Source organism: Leptodactylus fuscus, unplaced genomic scaffold, assembly GCF_031893055.1.
Source record: "Leptodactylus fuscus isolate aLepFus1 unplaced genomic scaffold, aLepFus1.hap2 HAP2_SCAFFOLD_90, whole genome shotgun sequence".
Taxonomy (NCBI): Eukaryota; Metazoa; Chordata; class Amphibia; order Anura; family Leptodactylidae; genus Leptodactylus; species Leptodactylus fuscus.
In genome coordinates this window covers 382501-389765 of record NW_027440948.1, presented here as the reverse complement: position 1 = coordinate 389765, position 7265 = coordinate 382501, and positions in this window count along the sequence as shown.

Below are 7265 nucleotides of genomic sequence, written 5' to 3'. Positions count from 1 at the left end.
ATTTAATATATGTGCACTGGATATATATAATATATGTGCATTGGATATTTAATATATGTGCACTGTATATATATATATATATATATATATAATAAATGTGCACTGGATATTTAATATATGTGCACTGGATATTTAATATTTGTGAAATGGATATATATAATATATGTGCACTGGATATTTAATATATGTGCACTGGATATATATAATATATATGCACTAGATATATAATATATCTGCACTGGATATTTAATATATGTGCACTGGAAATATAATATATGTGCACTGGGTATATATAATATATGTGCACTGGATATTTAATATATGTGCACTGGATATTTAATATATGTGCACTTGATATATTTAATATATGTGCACTGGATATATATAATATATGTTCACTGGATATATAATATATCTGCACTGGATATTTAATATATGTGCACTGGAAATATAATATAAATGCACTGGGTATATATAATATATGTGCACTGGATATTTAATATATGTGCACTGGATATTTAATATATGTGCACTTGATATATTTAATATATGTGCACTGGATATATATAATATATGTGCAATGGATATTTAATATATGTGCATGGTATATATATAATATATGTGCACTGGATATTTAATATATGTGCACTGGATATTTAATTTATGTGCACTGGATATATATAATATATGTGCTCTGGATATATATAATATATGTGCACTGGATATTTAATATATGTGCACTGGATATTTAATATATGTGCACTTGATAAATTTAATATATGTGCACTGGATATATATAATATATGTGCACTGGATATTTAATATATGTGCACTGGATATTTAATATTTGTGCAATGGATTTTTATAATACATGTGCACTGGATATTTAATATATGTGCACTGGATATTTAATATATGTGCACTGGATATATATAATATATGTGCACTGGATATTTAATATATGTGCACTGGATATATAATATATCTGCACTGGATATTTAATATATGTGCACTGGAAATATAATATATGTGCACTGGATATTTAATATATGTGCACTGGATATATATATGTATATATATATATATATATATATATATATATATATTACATGTGCACTGGATATTTAATATATGTGCACTGGATATTTAATATTTGAGCAATGGATATATATAATATATGTGCACTGGATATTTAATATATGTGCACTGGATATTTAATATTTGTGCAATGGAAATATATAATATATGTGCACTGGATATTTAATATATGTGCACTGGAAATATAATATATGTGCACTGGATATTTAATATATGTGCACTGGATATATATAATATATGTGCACTGGATATTATATATATGTGCACTAGATATGTAATATATGTGTAGTGGATATTTAATATATGTGCACTGGATATTTAATATATGTGCACTGGATATATATAATATATGTGCACTGGATATTTAATATATGTGCCCTGGATATATAATATATGTGCACTGGATGATTATTATATATGTGCACTGGATATTTAATATATGTGCACTAGATATATACAATATATGTGCATTAGATATATAATATATGTGTACTGGATATTTAATATATGTGCACTGGATATATATAATATATGTGCACTAGATAATTAATAAATGTGCACTGTATATATATAATATTTGTGCACTGGATATTTAATATATGCGCACTGGATATATAATATATGTGCACTGGATGTTTATAATATATGTGCACCGGATATTTAATATATGTGCACTAGATATATATAATATATGTGCATTAGATATGCAATATATGTGTAATGGATATTTAATATATGTGCACTGGATATATATAATATATGTGCGCTAGATATTTAATAAATGTACACTGGATATATAATATATGTGCACTGGATATTTAATTTATGTGCATTGGATACATATAATATATGTGCACTGGATATTTAATATATGTGCACTGGATATTTAATATATGTGCACTAGATATATATAATATATGTGCACTGGATATTTATTATATGTGCACTGGATATTTAATATGTGTGCACTGGATATATATTATATCTGCACTGGATATATATATAATATATGTGCACTGGATATATATAATATACGAGCACTGGATATTTAATATATGTGCACTGTATATATAATATATGTGCTCCGGATATAGATAATATATGTGCACTGGATGTTTAATATATGTGCACTGGATATTTAATATATGTGCACTGGATATATAATATATGTGCACCGGATATATATAATATATGTGCACTGGATATTTAATATATGTGCACTGGATATTTATTATATGTGCACTGGATATATGTAATATATGTGCACTGGATATATAATATATGTGCACTGGATATTTAATATACGTGCATTGAATATTTTATATATGTGCACTGGAAATATAATATATGTGCACTGGATATTTAATATATGTGCACTGGATATATATAATATATGTGCACTGGATATATATAATATATGTGCACTGGATATATAATATATCTGCACTGGATATTTAATATATGTGCACTGGAAATATAATATATTTGCACTGGATATTTAATATATGTGCACTGGATATTTAATATATGTGCACTGGATATTTATTATATGTGCACTGGATATATATTTAATATGTGTGCACTGGATATATAATGTATCTGCACTGGATATATATAATATATGTGCACTGGATATATATAATATACGAGCACTGGATATTTAATATATGTGCACTGGATATTTAATATATGTGCACTGGATATATAATATATGTGCACTTGATATTTAATATAAGTGCATTGAATATTTTATATATGTGCACTGGAAATATAATATATGTGCACTGGATATTTAATATATGTGCACTGGATATAGATATATATATATATATATATATATATATATATATATATATTACATGTGCACTGGATATTTAATATATGTGCACTGGATATTTAATATATGTGCACTGGATATATATAATATATGTGCACTGGATATATATAATATATTTGCACTGGATATATAATATATGTGCACTGGATATTTAATATATGTGCACTGGAAATATAATATATGTGCACTGGATATTTAATATATGTGCACTGGATATATAACATATCTGCACTGGATATTTAATATATGTGCACTGGAAATATAATATAAATGCACTGGGTATATATAATATATGTGCACTGGATATTTAATATATGTGCACTGGATATTTAATATATGTGCACTTGATATATTTAATATATGTGCACTGGATATATATAATATATGTGCAATGGATATTTAATATATGTGCACTGGATATATATATATATATATAATAAATGTGCACTGGATATTTAATATATGTGCACTGGATATTTAATATTTGTGAAATGGATATATATAATATATGTGCACTGGATATTTAATATATGTGCACTGGATATATATAATATATATGCACTAGATATATAATATATCTGCACTGGATATTTAATATATGTGCACTGGAAATATAATATATGTGCACTGGGTATATATAATATATGTGCACTGGATATTTAATATATGTGCACTGGATATTTAATATATGTGCACTTGATATATTTAATATATGTGCACTGGATATGTATAATATATGTTCACTGGATATATAATATATCTGCACTGGATATTTAATATATGTGCACTGGAAATATAATATAAATGCACTGGGTATATATAATATATGTGCACTGGATATTTAATATATGTGCACTGGATATTTAATATATGTGCACTTGATATATTTAATATATGTGCACTGGATATATATAATATATGTGCAATGGATATTTAATATATGTGCATGGTATATATATAATATATGTGCACTGGATATTTAATATATGTGCACTGGATATTTAATTTATGTGCACTGGATATATATAATATATGTGCTCTGGATATATATAATATATGTGCACTGGATATTTAATATATGTGCACTGGATATTTAATATATGTGCACTTGATAAATTTAATATATGTGCACTGGATATATATAGTATATGTGCACTGGATATTTAATATATGTGCACTGGATATTTAATATTTGTGCAATGGATTTTTATAATACATGTGCACTGGATATTTAATATATGTGCACTGGATATTTAATATATGTGCACTGGATATATATAATATATGTGCACTGGATATATATAATATATGTACACTGGATATATAATATATCTGCACTGGATATTTAATATATGTGCACTGGAAATATAATATATGTGCACTGGATATTTAATATATGTGCACTGGATATATAATATATCTGCACTGGATATTTAATATATGTGCACTGGAAATATAATATATGTGCACTGGATATTTAATATATGTGCACTGGATATATATATGTATATATATATATATATATATATATATATATATATATATTACATGTGCACTGGATATTTAATATATGTGCACTGGATATTTAATATTTGAGCAATGGATATATATAATATATGTGCACTGGATATTTAATATATGTGCACTGGATATTTAATATTTGTGCAATGGAAATATATAATATATGTGCACTGGATATTTAATATATGTGCACTGGAAATATAATATATGTGCACTGGATATTTAATATATGTGCAGTGGATATATATAATATATGTGCACTGGATATTATATATATGTGCACTAGATATGTAATATATGTGTAGTGGATATTTAATATATGTGCACTGGATATTTAATATATGCGCACTGGATATATATAATATATGTGCACTGGATATTTAATATATGTGCCCTGGATATATAATATATGTGCACTGGATGATTATTATATATGTGCACTGGATATTTAATATATGTGCACTAGATATATACAATATATGTGCATTAGATATATAATATATGTGTACTGGATATTTAATATATGTGCACTGGATATATATAATATATGTGCACTAGATAATTAATAAATGTGCACTGTATATATATAATATTTGTGCACTGGATATTTAATATATGCGCACTGGATATATAATATATGTGCACTGGATGTTTATAATATATGTGCACCGGATATTTAATATATGTGCACTAGATATATATAATATATGTGCATTAGATATGCAATATATGTGTAATGGATATTTAATATATGTGCACTGGATATATATAATATATGTGCGCTAGATATTTAATAAATGTACACTGGATATATAATATATGTGCACTGGATATTTAATTTATGTGCATTGGATACATATAATATATGTGCACTGGATATTTAATATATGTGCACTGGATATTTAATATATGTGCACTAGATATATATAATATATGTGCACTGGATATTTATTATATGTGCACTGGATATTTAATATGTGTGCACTGGATATATAATATATCTGCACTGGATATATATATAATATATGTGCACTGGATATATATAATATACGAGCACTGGATATTTAATATATGTGCACTGTATATATAATATATGTGCTCCGGATATAGATAATATATGTGCACTGGATGTTTAATATATGTGCACTGGATATTTAATATATGTGCACTGGATATATAATATATGTGCACCGGATATATATAATATATGTGCACTGGATATTTAATATATGTGCACTGGATATTTAATATATGTGCACTGGATATATATAATATATGTGCACTGGATATATAATATATGTGCACTGGATATTTAATATACGTGCATTGAATATTTTATATATGTGCACTGGAAATATAATATATGTGCACTGGATATTTAATATATGTGCACTGGATATATATAATATATGTGCACTGGATATATATAATATATGTGCACTGGATATATAATATATCTGCACTGGATATTTAATATATGTGCACTGGAAATATAATATATTTGCACTGGATATTTAATATATGTGCACTGGATATTTAATATATGTGCACTGGATATTTAATATATGTGCACTGGATATATATAATATATGTGCACTGGATATTTAATATATGTGCACTGGATATATATTTAATATGTGTGCACCGGATATATAATATATCTGCACGGGATATTTAATATATGTGCACTAGATATGTAATATATGTGTAGTGGATATTTAATATATGTGCACTGGATCTATAATATATGTGCTCTGGATATTTAATATGTGAGCACTGGATATATATAATATATGTGCACTGGATATATAATATATGTGCACTGGATATTTAATATACGTGCATTGAATATTTTATATATGTGCACTGGAAATATAATATATGTGCACTGGATATTTAATATATGTGCACTGGATATATATAATATATGTGCACTGGATATTTAATATATGTGCACTGGATATTTAATATTTGTGCAATGGATATATGTAATATATGTGCACTGGATATTTAATATATGTGCACTGGAAATATAATATATGTGCACTGGATATTTAATATATGTGCACTGGATATATAATATATCTGCACAGGATATTTAATATATGTGCACTGGAAATATAATATATGTGCACTGGATATTTAATATATGTGCACTGGATATATATAATACATGTGCACTGGATATTATATATATGTGCACTAGATATGTAATATATGTGTAGTGGATATTTAATATATGTGCACTGGATATTTAATATATGTGCACTGGATATATATAATATATGTGCACTGGATATTTAATATATGTGCCCTGGATATATAATATATGTGCACTGGATATTTAATATATGTGCACTGGATATATAATATATGTGCACCGGATATATATAATATATGTGCACTGGATATTTAATATACGTGCACTGGATATTTAATATATGTGCACTGGATATATATAATATATGTGCACTGGATATATAATATATGTGCACTGGATATTTAATATACGTGCATTGAATATTTTATATATGTGCACTGGAAATATAATATATGTGCACTGGATATTTAATATATGTGCACTGGATATATATAATATATGTGCACTGGATATATATAATATATGTGCACTGGATATATAATATATCTGCACTGGATATTTAATATATGTGCACTGGAAATATAATATATTTGCACTGGATATTTAATATATGTGCACTGGATATATATAATATATGTGCACTGGATATATATAATATATGTGCACTGGATATATAATATATCTGCACTGGATATTTAATATATGTGC